Source organism: Zingiber officinale, chromosome 7A, assembly GCF_018446385.1.
Source record: "Zingiber officinale cultivar Zhangliang chromosome 7A, Zo_v1.1, whole genome shotgun sequence".
Taxonomy (NCBI): domain Eukaryota; kingdom Viridiplantae; phylum Streptophyta; class Magnoliopsida; order Zingiberales; family Zingiberaceae; genus Zingiber; species Zingiber officinale.
Window position 1 is genome coordinate 84,321,736 of NC_055998.1, and position 19,971 is coordinate 84,341,706.

At 40.9% G+C, this 19,971-nt stretch overlaps 1 pseudogene; it reads right to left on the reverse strand.

The window, feature by feature from the left end:
* Positions 1-5,390: 5,390 nt before the first annotated feature.
* LOC122001655 lies at positions 5,391-17,694 on the reverse strand (annotated as a pseudogene).
* Between the last annotated feature and the right edge of the window lie 2,277 nt (positions 17,695-19,971).

The following is a 19,971-nucleotide window of genomic DNA, read 5'->3' on the forward strand; positions in this document are numbered from 1 at the left end:
TCATGTGCCCTTCTCCTTGGCAATTGTAGCAAATGACCCTCCTTGTTCTACTTTTGCTTCTTGAGCTTTTCCTACCATGAGATTTGTTAGTAGAAAAAGCTTTAAAAGCTTTTCTCATCTTCCTTACCATATATGCCTCTTGATCGCTATCCATTGAGGCACTTGATTCCTCAGAATCGGAAGATGTGGAGAGGGAGATTTCTTCTTCTTCCCCTTTCCCTTATTTGTCACAAGGGCTACTCCTCTTGACCTATTGGCTTCTCCATCAAATCCTTCAATCCGAGTCTCATGGAGCTCCATTGTTAAGAAGAATTCATCTAGAGAAGATTTCTCTAGATCCTTTAAAATGTAGAATGAGTCTACAATTGAGCTCCATGTTGAGGTTCTTGGGAAAGCATTGATAGCTTTCATCATAATGCCCCGGTTAGAGAGTTTCTCACTTTTCTCCTTTTTCTAGTTTGATATTGTTGAGTTGAGTTCGGAGAAGATCTCTTCTTGCTAACTTTGCCTCCAATGTACCTTCATGAAGCTCTATGAGCTTTTCCTACAAATCTTTGGCACTTGTGTAGTTCCCAATCCGAGTTACTTCTTGTTGAGGGAGAACATTTAAGAGATGGTGCATTGCTCTTGAGTTTGCTACGTGCTCTTCCCTTTGCTTCTTGCTCCATCTTATTTTCTCAATTAACTCATTATTTCTATCCCTAGGCATTTCGAAACCATTTTCTATGATTAGCATAATATCAAAATCGGTTTTGAAAAATACCTCCATTCTCTTCTTCCACCAAGAGAGGTCTCTTTCGAATTTGGGTGGATGAATGCTTGGGCCTGCCATTTTGATGAAGTGCTCTTCTCAGCAATTAGTCCGCTGAAGGTGTTCTCGCTCTGATACCACTTGTAGGGGATCGGTGGCTGGCTAGAAAGGGGGGTTGGATAGCTAAGTCATCCCCAAATCTCGATTCTTCTCTATAAGGTTAGCTTGCGTAGCGGAATATACTAAAACAATGAAAACAAACAAGAAGGAACACAAATGCTAACATAAGTCCTTTACGTGGTTCGGAGATTACTTGCTCCTACTCCACGGTGTGTCCTTGAGGTGGACGAACCCTTGATCATTCGGTGGATCAATCCCCGGCAATCTCCGGTTAGATCTTACTCCTTCTCAGTGTAGTACAACCTCTCACAAAGCTCTCTTCCTCTTACAAGATGGAACTTAGGTTTGGAGAGGAAGAGTGGACTTGGAAGCTTTGGACAATAGCTTAGGAGTTATTCAAACAGCATGAGTAACCTCCTTCATACCCCAAAGCTTCCTATAAATAAGAGGAGAGAGTTGATCAATAAATCAATTCATCTCGGCATCAGTCGATTGACACTTCCATCAGTCGACTGGTGCTATCGTACCATTGGAGGTAGCCAACGGCTACTTCGCAGTGCCAACAGTTACTTACCAGTCGACTGGTAAAAGTACCAATCGATTGGTCTCTGTTGGCTGAGCGAACAGAAAGCTTCTGTTCGCTCCTAGTCAACTGCGTAATTGACTAGACCAGTCGACTACGTAGTCGACTAGACCAGTCGATTGGAACTTCCATCAGTCGACTGGTCCCGGTTACACACTCACACTCATCCTCTCCGGAGTCACCCTTGAAGCCCTCTTCCTCAGCCTTCGTCCCTTAGATGCACCCGAGCCCGCCGCTCCTCTCAGTGCCATCCTTCACGTTACCTTGAAGTCTGCTTCCCTCGGCTCCACTCTGTAGCTCCAAGTCCGCGGTCCCTCGGATGTACCATCCTTCACCGATCTCATGAACCCAAGCCATAGGATGAGCTTCCCAAGCTTAGCCGTACCAAGCTCCTCATGTGTGTTTCACCAAGTCCTACATGACTCAAACACATATCAAAATAATATAAAAGCCTAACGTAAACTCTTTGACACACACACCAAAACCATGATCGTACCGACGAAACTTGGGTTGATTGCACCAACAGTTAAGTCCATCAGCAATGCTTTTCGGAAATGGTCTAGAGAATGAATTATGAGAAAGATCCAAATATACATCCAAAGTATGCATTCTTGGTATGAAGCCTTCAAAGTTGTTGTAACTTAAATCGAAAATTGATACATCCTTGAAGCATTCTAAATAGCTCGGCAACATCCCTTTCATATAATTGTGAGAAACATTAACACCATGTTTGATAAGCACAAGCTCCAAAACCAATCAGGAAAAGCATTTGATATTCCATTATTTGATATGTTTATTATAGACAAATTGGTTGGGTTCTGCAACCATGGATGAAATTTGGGTCCCAAATTTCAAGAGCGCATATAATTTCATTTGCTCGAAATGGAGGGAGCCAATCTTGGCTCACATTGTCTGACAAATTGTTGTAGGATAGATCCATGCTATATAAGCTTGTGAGATTGGAAAAATGGGCTTCTATGATGTCTCCAACCAAGTAGTTTGAAGATAGATCTATGGAACTTAATGCATACAACTTCCCCAAGGATGGTGGAATTGAGCCACTCAATTGATTGGAGCCAACATCGAGATAAATTAATCTTTGAAGCCTCTCGAAAACAATTTGGTAAAGGACCACTAATCTCATTGTTGTTTAAGACAATGGAAAGTGGTTTGGTGGCTTTGCATCTTGTTAGTTGATGCGGCGATAAGACGGAGCCCACCTGTCACGGGTCAATTACCACGGTGTAAGTCAAAGTCAAGGCGGTCAACGTCAGGGTTAAGCAGGGCTCACCCACATAACCTGAGCGGAAGATGACTACACTATCCGATTGGATGAACCACTGTCTAGTTGGCCGATTGGATGAACTAGTGTCTGGTCGGCTTGAAGCAGGCCAACCGAGCCACCCGTCTAGCGCTGGATATGGCGTTGTGCAGAAGGGGAAGAGAAACATTCCATCTATCATAAATACAAAGAAACCAAGACAAAACAGTCTTCTGTATGTGATTAATACAGGTTCCATGAATGTGAGAAGCCAAAACAAAGTTGCCTTCTATCGGTAATTAATATCATTAAACAGGGGAAGACGGAGGGTCATGAAGAAAGGTATAAAAGAAAGGGAGGATTCATCTCTGGTATGATATTCATTCTACTCAATTTCTCTTCCCATTATTCGCTTCTAATTTGAGCGTCGGAGGGCCAACGCTAGGGGCCGCTTCCTTGGTTTTCGTTATGTTTTGTAGAGAGGAGTGAGGTCTTCAGTGCCCTAGTCAGCAGAGCCACTCATATCCCCAGCTTCCAACTTCACACCTTCGGACAGAATCATTTTAGCGTCGTCTGTGGGAACAACACTTGTATCTGAACTAGAAGATGGAAGACACTGGACGATTCACAACGGTGACACTGACGTAAGAGAATCTCGACATGCTGATACAGGCCCGAGCCGCGAAGATAGTGGAGCAACAGCAGCAACAGACGTTGGTTGAGCGCCAAGCGCGGGAGCCTGCAGCCTCAATGATGGAACACCAGGCTGAGCGAAAAGAACGATCGGAACAAATTTCCGCTCTAGAACTGAATAAGATGCTAGTCGACACCTATAGGGAAGCCCCTAATGCGCTAGCCCTATTATGGGCTCCAACAGAGAGGGGTCGAGTGGATAAAGATCAAAGATCATCCTTTGATGAGGCACCCATTCAAGACACAAGAAAAAGAAAATTCAAGGGCGACGACTCGCCCAAACGGGTCAATCAGCAGTTTTCAGAAGGGATTTTGAATGACCCTTTGCCGAAGTACTACACCCCACTAACGATTGGGGAATATAATGGGATGACCGACCCTGATGACCACCTAGCCAAGTTTGCCAATGCGGCCACGCTACACCAATATATGGACGGCGTAAAATGCTGAGTCTTCCTTACCACGTTATCTAGATCGGCACAACGCTGGTTCAAACGTTTGCCAAGCAGTTCGATCCACAGTTTAAAAGACTTTCGAGTGACCTTCTTTCATCACTTTGCTAGCAATCACCGCCATCAGAAGATGAGCGTGAATCTATTCTCACTGAAGCAAGGGCCCCGAGAGGCCTTAAGGGCATATATCCAATGCTTCAATCAGGTGGCGATGGTCTCCTCGGATGTATTGGTAAATGCTTTCACTCAGGGGCTCACTGAAAGAGAATTCTTTTGGTCACTCATTCGGAAACCGCCAAAGGACTTTGGCCATCTACAATAAAGGGCCAATGAATACATCAATGTAGAAGAAGCCCAGGCGGCCAGGAAAAAAGAGGCACCCACCAAACCAGTGCTGGCACCCGAGCGACGTCAACCAAGCAACTAACAGCCTCTAAAGGGCCCCGATTAGGAGGAACACAACCACAGCATGAGCCTAGGACGCATGTCATACAACATGTTGGGGTCAGATGCCTAAAGGCCTCTAGGAGCAAAATATGGACGCTAATGTTTTGCTCCTTCAATCAGTCGGTGACTCATAATACTCGAGACTGCTACCTGGCTAGTAGACCTACCCCAAGAAGATAGTATCATCAATCACTATCACCCAATCGGAGACATAGGCGTCGATCAGCTGGGCGAAGGGAAGATGAAAGGACAATGATTGAACCACACCACAATCAGTCTCAACCATGAAATAATCCAAGTCCTGTTCGGAAGTAATTCGATCAGAGACGATCCTCAGCTCGAGAGGAAGAAAATAGGAGCAACGCCGCTCGAGGTGAGATAGGGATGATCGCTGGTGGGTCAGCCGATAGTGATTCCAATTGAGCTAGAAAGTCGCACGCTCGGTGGATTGAAATTCATTCGGTTGACTGCAATAAGGAGAAGGTCGATGGACCTGATATCAACTTCAGCCTGAAGGATTTAGAGGGGGTGAAGATCCCCCATGATGACGCCCTGATTATCCGAGCGGTAATAGCTAATTATGTTATTCACCGTACCTTTGTTGACATAGGAAGCTTGGTGAATATCATATTCAAGAAAGCATTCGATCAGCTGCAAATCGACCAAGGTGATTTACTGCCCATGATGACTCCACTCTACGGATTCACCGGCAATGAAGTGTTGCCTATCGGCCAACTGCGCCTGGCCATCTCACTCGGGGAAGAGTGATAAGCCTTAAATACTCTACGTGTCACGAATGGTCTTATCAAATTAACACAATGTTTGAAAACCCTCAACTACTCAAAGATATGACATAGCATAGGGCCCAAGTCAATTTTCTCCAGGAAACTAGTTGGTGAGTGTTTGATTCAGATCCAAATCTCTTCTTGGGTTCTTTTTGGGTTTTCTTCTTAAAAGTGGAGGTTGTGGGTTTTGAACTAAATCCTAGATTAAAATCAAAATGCAAACCAGTAAAAGAAAAGAAAATTATCTAAATCTAATCTAAAGCTGAATTTAAATTCAACAATAAAGCTAAATTTCTTAACAAGGTAGAAACTTACACTAAAGTAATTAGAAAATTAACTAAGCCTAAAGATCAACACAAATTAATTTGAATTTGCAGAAAATTTCAGATACCAACAGCAAGATTGAAAATAGGACAAAACACTAAGGATTGCAATTTTCTTAAACGGAATTTTCTGAATCAAATGCAGATCAAAATTTCAGAATTTACACCTAATTTTGTAGGACAAAATTTGCAGAATCTAAATTGCAGGAAGTAGAAACGCACTAACAAGGTTTTCAAGAACAGAAGTTACTTGAATAAAAGTATAGAAATAAAGAACTTGCTCAAACTAAGTAAGAAATAACAAGGAATTAAACTATCCACACTGAATCCATATCAATCCTCAAACCACATCCTCTTGCCGTCACACAAGAGATTGGAATTGCAATCTGCGCCTCCAGAAATCAGAGGAGAAGAATGAAGAAACTTCTGAACTTGGGCTCTATTTGAATCTTGCGAACTCCACCAAAGAAACCCTCTTCGATGCCGTAAGCAGATTCAAATCAAGCTGAAATCGCAGATTGTCTGGAATCTGCAAATCTAAGTTCTGAGATGAATTGCGGGGCTGTAGACGATTGGAAATGCTAATGGAAACCACCAGAGAACCCCTCCAATGGTTGTCGATGAAGGATGGAGTGCCGACTTTGCTTTCTTCACCGTTTCCAGCAAAATCGGCAGATTCTGTGATAAAACTCAGATTCGCGTCGACCTCGCCGTTGAGATCTCTCCGGCGAGATTCCAGCTGCAAAAGTGTTGTCTGGTCGTCTCCTTAAGCTTCTGCCATGATCTTGTAGCTTGAGATCAAAAGAGGAAGAAGGATAGGGGCTGCGATGAAGAGAAAAACACAGACGCAGAAATTTTTGGCACGATGAACAGTAGGCGCAGCCACTGTTCATCCGCGAGTTTCCTGGACTTTATACCTTGGTCCAATTGAACCAGAATTAGGGTAAATCTTGATCTGGTTTAGGGAGAATTTAGGGATTTGGTGTGAGGGTTGAACTTAGGTCAAGAGCAATGGGTTGGCTTAATGAATTTGGTTGGAGTCAAATAAAATGTGAACCTTCCCACTTGGTTGAACTCCTCCTCTTGAGTTGATTAGGCTTCACTTGAATCATGTATCAATTCCTATATCCTACAAGACCCAATTCAAATAGTGAGGAATATATCATGATTTAAGAAATGAAATGACATTTAGCTCCAAACAATTCTCAATTTACAAACAATCTAAATTGTGTCAAGTAGCAAGTAAAATTAGCTAAAAAGTCCCCATATCAACCAAGAAAATTAGCCCAAATAAATGAGTTATCAAATCCCCCACACTTATTCTTGTGCGTCTCGTACAAGTAAACCAAACTAAGGAAATAATTACTATTGTATCCCCTAACAATTCTCATTCATGTTAGAAAATGATTAAAGCAAGCTACCTAGGATATTAAGTTTCAACAACTCAAGCTATCATGAACTCCATTCTTACCTTGGTCAAACACATAATAATTTCATCCATCAGGAATAAAATGATAATGATAACACATCTAATCCTCACAAGATAATTTTTAGTGGCTCTCATCCTAACCTCAATTCTTAGCAATGGTAGAGATCACTCAAGCTACTCATGGCAAAAGCACTACCATATGCTTGCTTCTCATCTAATTTTCACCACCATCATAGATATCACGATGCACAATTACGAAGGTCCATAACCATTTAAAAGGAAAGCAAAAATCAAATATAAATGAAAGGGTTAGTGTTGAAAGAAACAGTAGGAAAATAAGGGTTCAAGTGAAAGTGGAAGATATGGACTGAAATACTATGTGATGAGGATTTTTGACCAATGAAATTCAAATTCCACAGCTTAGAGAACCCAGTTGCTTTCACTGCAATCTTAGATTTTGATTTTAAATGTTTCACTACAACACTGCTCTATGTTTCCTTTTCCTGAACGCACTGATTAGAATGATCAGCGCTCAACCACTTAATTAAACCTCTTTGCTCCAATTTGTTTTCAGAATCTAACCTATCTCAGTTTTGCCTATATCCAGAAATTTCAACATTGCAGCTGATTCTGCAGTTTGTTCTTCAGTCTCAACGTTTCAGAATTCTGAATTGGGAGATATTTGGGCTTGCATCGGAAGGAGTTGGAACTAGGTAAGGAAATCATTTAACACTCAATTGTTTTGAACTTGAATCCAAATCCTGTAATTCAGAAATAGCACAAAGATTTAGCACAAATCAGCATTACATTTCTAATTTCTTTTCTGCACTTCCTCCCAAAGTTCCAAATCTGATTTCTTTGAATTCGTTGACCAATCCTTGAAGTTTAAATCTCCCTGCAACAACTTATTAAGCATTCAATAAACAACATTTCAATTCTGTTCATTCCAGCTCAACAAATCAATTTGCAGATTGGCACAACCCTTCAACTCAGCCCTTTTACAATTTCAGATTCCTATATTCGGATTCATCATTTACACTCCATTTCTAGCAAAACATGACCCAGATTCCTTTCCTATTTCTTGAATTCTTTAAACACAAAAGCTAAGCTTAACAGTAGAAATCTGGCTCAAGAAAATTGGTACACAGTGAACTCCAACAGCAGCCTCAACAATTCAATTCTCCAGATTCCTATTTCAGCACTCTACAGCTTTTACATTATGTTTCTGTTTCACAATTTAGTGACTTGATATTTCCAGAATCAAAGCCTTGAATCAATCCTTCATTAATCTAGTTAACTTCATTTGGAGTTCCAATCTTAATTTCCACTTCCTCTTTAGGCAGCTTAACTTCACAATCCCAGTTTCCATCAGCTCATCATCTGTTCTGACTTTGTATTTCTGATCAAGCTTTAATCTAATATCCCTCTAGATTGTTTCATTTAACAATCACCTAATGATCACTTGATTTCCATATGATACAATTTCAGACATATCAATTCAAAAATTTGGAACAGCTTCATTGAGTTGCAATTTCTATCTCCTGAAATTTCTGCAATGCTGCATTCTGCATAAGCTTCTATCTTACTTAGCCCATTTCATTTCCTCTTCACTTGCTGTTCAATGTTAAAGTATTGCATTTTAAGTGCAATTGACAGTTCTCCCCCATTTCCAGAACTGCACATTTTTCTGAATTTTCAGACCTCCTGAATTTTGAATTTCAGATTGGTACACTTGATTTCCAGATCTGATGTTACTGCTTCCTCACTTCAAGCTTTGACATTACATTTCTGTAGGACTAAAAATTCATGATCTGCACCTATTCTTCAAGCCGTTTCTGAATGAGGTTCCAGAATCAAATCAATGCAGAATTGAATTCCAATTCCTGCTGTTCAGAATCAGCACATCAGATTTGCACAAAACAGAATTGATTCTGCTCTGCATATTCCAGCACTGCTACATTTATCCATTAAGGGATCTCTATATGTATTCTTGTCATTTTGTGAGTCTTCTTTGCCTACACAATAGCTCACTGATGAAGTTCACAGATTCTCATTTGGCACAAACTTCTTCCAGCAATTCCACATTTCGAATTCAGAATTTACCCAATTTTATCTTTCCTTTCCGAAATTTCAATTCAAAATTAGAATGCTTCTTGAATGAAGTGAAACTCACCAAATGACACTACAATACTAGTTCACTTGATCAAATAACAAACAATTGCAGACTTTCAGCAATCTGAAATTTTTTTCTCTGCACTTGTAAACTTCTCACTTGTTTAAATGTTATACCTCTGATACAAAATCCTGCATTTCCAAAGAGATTCCTGCATATTCTACCACTTCAAATTCAGTGATCTTCCTTAACTCTACAAAGATCATTATAGAATCCATTTCCAGATCATTTCCGAACTGCAACTTCATTACACATTTAACATCCATTCAAACACCAACACTTAACACTTCCCCCACACTTATTCTTTTGTCCGTCCCGGCCAAAATAAAATCATCACATAACATCCCAAGGTACCACATCCAAAGAAATAAAACATTAGGATAGATAAAAGATATGATGATTCATGCAAAGAAAAGTAGCAAAGACAATTTGTGGGAAATGTGAAAATTGAATAACCTTCATAAAGATGACTCAATCTCTAGTCAAGTGGCTCTTAAAAGACTTAAAGCAAGTTCTAGAGTGACCAAAACCACAAGTGCATCACAGAATTAGGCTCAAACCTCACTAGGTAAGCAAAAGTTATCATTTCACTTCATCCATCTAGAATCCATCCCTAAGTATTAACCTCATGTAATCCTAGAATCCATTCAAGCAACAAAGTCCCAAAACTTAACACTCAAATTTAACTTGCTTTTAAAATCTCTAACATGATATCAAGAAGTGTAAAGGGGATACAATTTATTCCTAAACCTAAAACTTCTTTGCGGAAATGAAATGAAAATGACCAAGCATAAAAAGATGATATCTACAATGAAGGATTTATTTTCAAAAACTGAAATCAACATCATCAAAAGCATAAAACCAAGGAGTTATTCTAGCAACAAGATAAAGGAAATGATATCTACAAATGACAAGTAAAAGGTAAGATGGAACACACTCCCCTTCAAGTTGGGTAAATGGCGTCAATATGGTCCAATCTTTCCACCTCTAGCACATTCGCTCCCTCATGAAATTTCTTGAGTCGGTGACCATTCACTTTGAACGTTTGACCAGTAACAACTTCCTGTATCTCAATCACACCATAGGGAAAAATATTAGTAACACAAAAAGGTCCCTCCCATCTGGATCTCAACTTACCCTTAATCAATTTCAGGCGTGACTTGTACAAAAGCACTTTATCACCAATTTTGAATTCTTTTACCACAATGTGCTTGTCATGAAAGTTCTTAGTCTTTTCCTTGTAAATCCGTGAATTCTCATAGGCTTCCAGTCTAATCTCCTCAAGTTCTTGAAGTTGCAATTTTCTTTCCTCTCCAGTAGTGCTAGTATCAAAGTTACATGCTTTCACTGCCCAATATGCCCTATGCTCAATCTCCACTGATAGATGACAAGCTTTTCCATACACAATTCTGAATGGAGACATTCCTATAGGGGCCTTGAAAGCAGTTCTATAAGCCCACAATGCATCATCAAGTCTCTTGCTCCAGTCCTTCCTATCTGGTCCCACAGTCTTTTCAAGAATTGATTTAACTTCCTTATTAGACACTTCAGCTTGCCCATTTGTCTGAGGATGGTAGGGAGTAGAAACCTTGTGCACAACCCCATATTTGCTCAACAAAGCTTTCATGTGTCTGTTACAAAAGTGAGACCCTTGATCGCTGATGATCGCCCTGGGTACTCCAAACCTACAAAAGATGTGTGACCTGACAAAACTAACAACCACTGAAGAATCATCAGTCCTGGTGGGAATTGCCTCCACCCATTTAGAAACATAATCAACTGCCAATAAAATGTATAAAAATCCATAAGAGACAGGAAATGGACCCATAAAATCAATTCCCCAAACATCAAAGATTTCACAAAACAACATAGTTTGTTGGGGCATTTCATTCCTAGTGCCTATGTTTCCAGTTCGCTGACACCTATTACATGATTTATAAAAAACATATGCATCGCGAAACAGGGTGGGCCAATATAATCCACACTCTAACACTTTCCTAGCAGTTCTTTGGGGTCCAAAATGCCCACCACATGCTAATGAATGGCAAAAAGTAAGTACAGAATGAAACTCATAATCAGGAATACACCTCCTAATGATCTGATCACTACAAAACTTCCACAAGTAAGGATCATCCCACACATAGAATTTTGAATCACTTCTTAATTTATCTTTTTGAGATTTTGAAAATTGTGTGGGATAAACACGTGCTACTAGAAAATTAACCAGATCCGCATACCATGGAGTCTCACCGTGTAGCTGTAGGAGGTGCTCATCTGGAAACTCATCAGCAATATCCGTGTGGTCAATTTCTCCCTCGATCCTGCTCAAGTGATCTGCCACTAGGTTCTCCCTTCCACTCCTATCGCGTATCTCCACGTCGAATTCTTGGAGCAGAAGCATCCATCTGATCAACCTAGGTTTCGCATCGGGCTTCTTGAGGAGGTATTTCAGAGCTGCCTGATCAGAAAATACAATCACATGAGAACACAATAAATATGATCTGAATTTATCCAAAGCAAACACAATAGAAAGAAGCTCTTTTTCTGTTGTGGTATAGTTTGCTTGTGCAGCATCTAAAGTCTTTGAAGCATAACAAATAACGTGTGGTGCTCCATCCACTCTCTGTGCAAGTACAGCTCCCACTGCATAATTTGAAGCATCACACATCAACTCAAAAGGAAGGCTCCAATCTGGTGGGCTCATAATGGGTGCTGTAACAAGGGCTTCTTTCAGCTTCTCAAAAGCCTCTTTGCACTTTTGATCAAAATGAAAAGTCACATCCTTCTGCAGTAGCTGAGTCAAGGGAAGAGCAATTTTACTGAAATCACGTATGAATCTCCTATAGAAACCTGCATGTCCAAGAAAAGCTCGAACCTCCCGCACGCATGCGGGGTAAGATAAAGAAGATATAACATTAATCTTAGCAGGATCTACTTTAATACCTTCCCTAGAAATGACATGTCCCAAAACAATGCCATGCTCAACCATGAAATGACATTTTTCAAAATTTAAAACCAGATTTGTCTCAATGCAACAATTCAAAACTCGAGATAAATTTTCCAAACATGCATCGAAAGATGAACCGTAAACCGAAAAGTCATCCATAAAAACCTCCATGCAATGCTCTAATAACTCACCACAAATGCTTACCATACATCGCTGGAAGGTCCCTGGTGCGTTGCAAAGTCCGAAAGGCATACGTCTGTAAGCGAATGTACCAAAGGGGCAAGTGAAGGTGGTCTTCTCTTGATCCTCAGGAGCGATGTAAATCTGAAAATAACCTGTGTATCCATCTAGGAAACAATAATGGGACTTCCCCGCCAATCTCTCCAACATCTGATCAATAAAAGGCAATGGGTAGTGGTCCTTTCTGCTTGATTGATTCAGTTTCCTATAGTCTATACAAACTCTCCATGAATTCTGAATTCTGGTAGGCACCAACTCATTGTCCTCATTAGCTACCACTGTAATGCCTGACTTCTTGGGAACCACATGAATTGGACTTACCCATTTGCTGTCAGAAATCGGGTAAATAATACCAGCCTGTAAAAGTCGAGTCACCTCTTTCTTTACAACGTCGACTATCAATGGGTTAAGTCTTCTCTGTGGTTGCCTCACTGGTTTCACATCCTCCTCTAAATAAATTCGATGCATACAAATCGAAGGACTGATACCAGGAATATCAGCCAGTGTCCACCCAATAGCTTTCCTATGCTGTCTCAGAATTCCCAATAATCTCTGTTCTTGCTCTGGATCTAAATTCTGAGCTATAATAACGGGTAACTGCTGTCCTTCTCCCAAAAATGCATACTTAAGGTGTTTAGGAAGGGGCTTCAACTCTGACTGCTGTGCATCAATAACTGACTGTAGTGATTCTTGGGGTATTGCTCCCTCTGTGCAATCCCCTACACTTACATATTCACCTTTTCCCGATTCAGGTGACACTTCAATCAAAATATGTGATTCTTGGGGTATTGCTTCCTCTGTGTAATCCCCTACACTTAAATATTCGCCTTCCAATGAACTTGAACTACCAACGAGCTCCACATCAACTGCTCCCACATTACCTTCACCTTCAGTAGAAACCTTAGAATCATATAGGCACTCCTCACCCTCAGAAATATCCAGCCGAGACTCAAGGCCAAAAGAAAAATCCATGCTAATAAACTCATCTGCTATGTCAATGCTAAGAATAGAGTGGTCCTCTGACGGGTGCTTCATAGCATCAAATAAACTAAACTGAACCACTGTATCTGCAAACTCCATGGATAGTGTTCCAGCGTGCACATCAATCTTCGTTCTTGCAGTCTTCAGAAATGGCCTACCAAGAATGAGTGGAGATCTATTCGCAAGTAAATCTCCCTCCATATCCAGAATGTAGAAATCTGCAGGAAAAATAAGCTCTCTCACCTTCACCAACACATCTTCAATCACTCCTGCTGGATGAGCTTGGCTACGGTCAGCTAGCTGAATAACAACTCGGTCTGCTGTAGAGGACCAATTCCAAGTGTCTGAAAGACTGATTTTGGCATCACATTGATTGATGCTCCTAAATCCAACATGGCATCTTCAAAAACACAACTTCCAATCTCACAAGGCACAGTGAACACTCCAGGATCTTCACATTTTTTTGGAACTGGCTGAATAAGGGCTGAAACATTCTTCCCCATGCTTATCAATTCATTCCCCTTCAATTTCTTTTTGTGAACACATAGATCCTTGAGAAATTTAGCATATTTCGGAATTTGCTTAATCATTGTCAACAAAGGCACATTCACCTCCACTTTGCTGAATAAATTCACAAGGTCTTGAAATTCTCTAGCTTTCTCTTCCTCTACATTCTTTCTTTGCTGGACTTTTCTTTGAGGAAAAGGCAAAGGGATGTGAATATCGGCACCTTGCTATTGTGAATTACTGTCCAAATCCTGAGCTGCTGTTGCTACTTTTCCTGAGCCATCAAATTGAGTAGAATCTGATACTATTGGCTGTGCATAATCCGGTTGAACAACACCAACATTTCCAGGAAATGCAGAATCTGTTTGGGCTGAAGATGCTGGAAAATTTTGAAACTGGTTTGCAGTATCTTGAACAAAATCTGGAGGTTGTACAACATTTGTTGAAACTGGAATTGAACCTGATGGAACCAGATTTGATCCACCTGGAACATTCCGCACTAATTCTGAAGTTGTCTTACCACTTCGAAGAGTCAATGCACTAACATTTCCCTTAGGATTTGGAGTTGTTTGTGAAGGCAATTGACTTGATCCTTGGGCTTGCATCTGATTTATGTTGCTTGCCAACTGGCCAATTTGTCTCTCAATGTTTTGCAAAGCAGAATCGGTCCTCTGTTGATGTTGCTGCTGCTGTAAAACTAATTGCTGCTGTTGCAAAATCTGCTGCATAATATCCTCCATCTTCTGCTGCTGCTGTGTACTTGCTGCATTTGAATTGTTATTACCACTTTGATTTGAATAAGACCTTGGTTGAGAAGAAAAAGAAGAATTTGGTTGCTGCCAATTCTGAATAGATTGCTGGAAATTCTGTGCAGGTTGCTGGAAATTTTGAATTTGCTGCTGAAAATTTGGTTGCTGATTTTGTGGATGGAAAGAGGCATATGATTGCTGTTGGAACTGATTAGGATGCTGAAATTGCTGATTTTGATGCTGGAATTGGTTTGGAACAGCAAGTGGCTGAAATTGCTGATATTGTAACTGATTTGGAGCGTTGGATTGCTGAAACCCTTGTAAAGGTTGCTGAAAATTCTGCACATTCTGGTTTTGAGGTGGTTGTTGGTAGAAGGAATTCCCATACTTCAAATTTGGATGATCCTTCCAACCCGGATTGTAGGTGGAAGAATTTGGATCATATCTTTGTTGAAATTGTGGTCTTGATATAGCCGCCATTGATTCATCTTGATGGAGATTTGGACATAATTCTGAAGTGTGCTCTTGACTCGAACAAATGCCACAAACTCTCATCGTTTGAACTGGAAAAGATGAAACTTGGCTTGCACTATTCAACGCCATTTGTTTGACTAAAGATGTCAACTCCAACAATGAACTCTTGATCTCCTTTTGCTCATTTGATACCGTTTGAACTTCACCAACTCCTCTAGTAGTAAGTGCCCTACTCCCAAATTGTTGAGAATTTTCTGCCATATTTTCAATGAGCTCCCTTGCTTGTTCTGGAGTCTTGTTAACCAAAGCACCTCCAGCTGCAGCATCAATCATGCTCCTATCCATAGGTAACAAACCCTCATAAAAATATTGAACAAGTAACTGGTCACTAATTTGATGTTGAGGACAGCTTGAACACAATTTCTTGAACCTCTCCCAGTAATCATAAATAGTCTCTCCCACAACTTGTTGAATACCACAGATGTTCTTCCTTATAGTTGTGGTTCTAGAAGCTGGGAAGTATTTCTCTAAAAATGCCCTCTTCATGTCAATCCAACTCGTAATGAATCCCGCTGGAAGATAGTACAACCATTCCTTTGCTGATCCTGACAATGAAAATGGGAAGGCTCTCAACTTGATATCCTCCTCTGAAATGCCTTGTGGTTTCATAGTAGAGCAAACCACATGGAACTCATGCAAATGTCTGTTAGGATCTTCCCCTGATAAGCCTTGAAACTTAGGAAGTAAATGAATTAAACCCGATCTGAGCTCGAAATCTACTGACAAGTCTGGATAAGTAATGCAAGAATACTTGTAAGCCGTATCAGGAGCAGCAAGTTCCTTCATAGTTCTGTTGTTCTCTGCCATTGAAATATCCAAAACTTGAAAATTACTTTCAGAAATTTCTGGTGTTCTCTCTTGAATCCTCAAAGCTCTAAAAGTCCACTCTATCTCTGGATCAAGCTCAAGCAATTTATCGCGTGAAGACCTGGTCATAAACCACAATCAACAAGTAGAAGCAAATAGATAGGCAATAAAATCAAGACAATGAAAATGAAGAAGAGATAACACTCTGCATAATCTAAAATCAAACAAACAATACTAGTTTTTGGTTCCCCGGCAACGGCGCCAAAATTTGATAAGCTTTAAATACTCTACGTGTCACGAATGGTCTTATCAAATTAACACAATGTTTGAAAACCCTCAACTACTCAAAGATATGACATAGCATAGGGCCCAAGTCGATTTTCTCCAGGAAACTAGTTGGTGAGTGTTTGATTCAGATCCAAATCTCTTCTTGGGTTCTTTTTGGGTTTTCTTCTTAAAAGTGGAGGTTGTGGGTTTTGAACTAAATCCTAGATTAAAATCAAAATGCAAACCAGTAAAAGAAAAGAAAATTATCTAAATCTAATCTAAAGCAGAATTTAAATTCAACAATAAAGCTAAATTTCTTAACAAGGTAGAAACTTACACTAAAGTAATTAGAAAATTAACTAAGCCTAAAGATCAACACAAATTAATTTGAATTTGCAGAAAATTTCAGATACCAACAGCAAGATTGAAAATAGGACAAAACACTAAGGATTGCAATTTTCTTAAACGGAATTTTCTGAATCAAATGCAGATCAAAATTTCAGAATTTACACCTAATTTTGTAGGACAAAATTTGTAGAATCTAAATTGCAGGAAGTAGAAACGCACTAACAAGGTTTTCAAGAACAGAAGTTACTTGAATAAAAGTATAGAAATAAAGAACTTGCTCAAACTAAGTAAGAAATAACAAGGAATTAAACTATTCACACTGAATCCATATCAATCCTCAAACCACATCCTCTTGCCGTCACACAAGAGATTGGAATTGCAATCTGCGCCTCCAGAAATCAGAGGAGAAGAATGAAGAAACTTCTGAACTTGGGCTCTATTTGAACCTTGCGAACTCCACCAAAGAAACCCTCTTCGATGCCGTAAGCAGATTCAAATCAAGCTGAAATCGCAGATTGTCTGGAATCTGCAAATCTAAGTTCTGAGATGAATTGCGGGGCTGTAGACGATTGGAAATGCTAATGGAAACCACCAGAGAACCCCTCCAATGGTTGTCGATGAAGGATGGAGTGCCGACTTTGCTTTCTTCACCGTTTCCAGCAAAATCGACAGATTCTGTGATAAAACTCAGATTCGCGTCGACCTCGCCGTTGAGATCTCTCCGGCGAGATTCCAGCTGCAAAAGTGTTGTCTGGTCGTCTCCTTAAGCTTCTGCCATGATCTTGTAGCTTGAGATCAAAAGAGGAAGAAGGATAGGGGCTGCGATGAAGAGAAAAACACAGACGCAGAAATTTTTGGCACCATGAACAGTAGGCGCAGCCACTGTTCATCCGCGAGTTTCCTGGACTTTATACCTTGGTCCAATTGAACCGGAATTAGGGTAAATCTTGATCTGGTTTAGGGAGAATTTAGGGATTTGGTGTGAGGGTTGAACTTAGGTCAAGAGCAATGGGTTGGCTTAATGAATTTGGTTGGAGTCAAATAAAATGTGAACCTTCCCACTTGGTTGAACTCCTCCTCTTGAGTTGATTAGGCTTCACTTGAATCATGTATCAATTCCTATATCCTACAAGACCCAATTCAAATAGTGAGGAATATATCATGATTTAAGAAATGAAATGACATTTAGCTCCAAACAATTCTCAATTTACAAACAATCTAAATTGTGTCAAGTAGCAAGTAAAATTAGCTAAAAAGTCCCCATATCAACCAAGAAAATTAGCCCAAATAAATGAGTTATCAAAGAGCCACTGAAGAGGACACGGACGATCAATTTCATCCTGGTGGATATGCCATCAGCCTACAACGTCATTTTGGGCCGACCGACACTGAATGAGTTCCGAGCGGTGGTATCCACTTTTTGTCAGAAGATCAAGTTCCCGATGGGGGACAAGGTGGGCGAGGTTAGAGGCAATCAGTTGGCCGACTGGCGTTGCTACGCCGAGATGGTCAGAGCAGAAGTATGAGCCGCTCGGAAGACACCGCACTTGGAGGTGAGTGCTATCATGGAGAAGCCCCCTACACTAGTTTATTAAGAAAACGAGGAGGTCCAGATCCACCCGAGCCGGTCATAAGTGACCACCTTCATTGCCACCGATATTAAAAATGGAAAAAAGGTAGAACTGTCTGCCTGCCTTAGGCAGAATTATGATGTGTTCGCCAAGTCAACCCATGAGCTTTTTGGGATCTAGCCGAGTGTGGCCCCGCACGAACTATATGTCTGATCGGATGCTTGACCAGTAAAGCAAAAGAAAGGGACTTCAACGCAGAGTAAAACTTGATCATCCAGGCGAAGATAGAGAAACAGCTGGAGGCCAGTCATATACGAGAAGTCTAATTCCCGAGCTGGCTTGCTAATGTGGTGTTAGTCTCCAAGCCAGGGAACAAATGACGGATTTGCATTAACTTCCGTGACTTGAATAGGGTATGCCCGAAGGATTTCTATCCACTGCCTCAGATAGACTAGATGGTGAACTCTACGGCGGGCTGTAAGCTGATCTGCATGCTCGACGTGTATCAATGCTACCACCAAGTGTCGCTCGGCCAAGAAGATCAAGAAAAAGTCAGATTTATTATGGCCGATGGAAGGTTTTGCTACAATATCATGTCATTCAGACTGAAGAACACCGGTGCCACCTACAAGAGGCTCATGAACAAGGTATTTCAGAAGTAGATCAGTCACAACTTGGAGGTGTACGACAATGACATATTAATAAAGTCAGTCTGAGCTATTAATTTGTGTGCAGATATCGAAGAAACATGCCAAACCTTGAGAAGATACGGGATGAAGCTGAAACTGAGTAAGTGTCTTTTCGACGTTAAGAGCGGACGCTTCCTCGGATATATCATCACCGAGCGGGGGATCGAGGCAAATCCACACAAGGTGAAGGCCCTGTAAGACATGCCACCACCACGCATTTGAAGGAGGCCCAGCGGCTGACCGGATGAATCACACTATTATCCATATTCATATCCAAGTCGTCCGACCAAAGCCTTCCGCTCTTCGAGGTGTTGCGCCGATCAACAAAATTTCATTGGGACGCAGAGTGTGACCGAGCATTCGAAGAACTCAAGGATTATCTAAATTCCTTGTCCATCTTAGCTAAGTTGAGCGTCAAGGAGCTGCTCTAGATCTATCTGTCATCCCCCGAGTATGCGATCGGATCACCATTAGTTAAGCAGAACGATCTTGAACAATAGCCCGTGTATTTTCTAAGCCATATATATTGAAAGACGCCAAGTTCCGCTACATCTGTCTTGAAAAGTTGGCTTACGCTTTAGTGCTTATCGTCCGGAGACTCCGTCCTTACTTCCTCACCCTTCCGATCATTATGATGACCAACAGTGCTTTGGGAAGAGTCCTCCTAAACCTTGAGGCATCCGGATGGCTAATCAAATGGATAATCGAACTCAGCAAGTTTGATATTTAATATCAACCCTGAACGGTGATCAAAGCTCAAGCCTTGGCTGATTTCGTCATAGAAGTCCAGAATGCCGAGCCAGAAGCAACTTGGAGAATATATGTTGACAGTTCATCCACTTGGCAAGGTAGCGGGATCAACATTCTTCTCATCTCACCACGAGAAGACCGGATGCAACTTTTCGTTCGGCTGGACTATCGGGCCACCAACAACGAAGCTGAATATGAAGCCTTGATAGCCAGCTTGCAGGCAACACAGCATGTTGGGGCCATGAAAGTCCTTATCCACTTGGATTCTCAGTTGACCGTCCAACAGCTATCAGCGATGTTCGAGATTAGCAGCCCTCGACTCAAGTAATATGCGAAGGCATTCGAAAAGCTAAAGACAAAATTTTAAGAAGTCACTGTACAGAAGATCCCCCGATAGGACAATTAGATAGCAGACGAACTTGCTAAATTAGCTAGTTCCTTATCATTGGTCAGGATCAGCCAACCAATCGAATAGGTTTCATTAGTGGTGCACGTCGACCAGATGGAGGGTGTGGTCTTTTCGAGCGACTAGAGATCACCTCTAATTGAATTCCTCCAATCGGG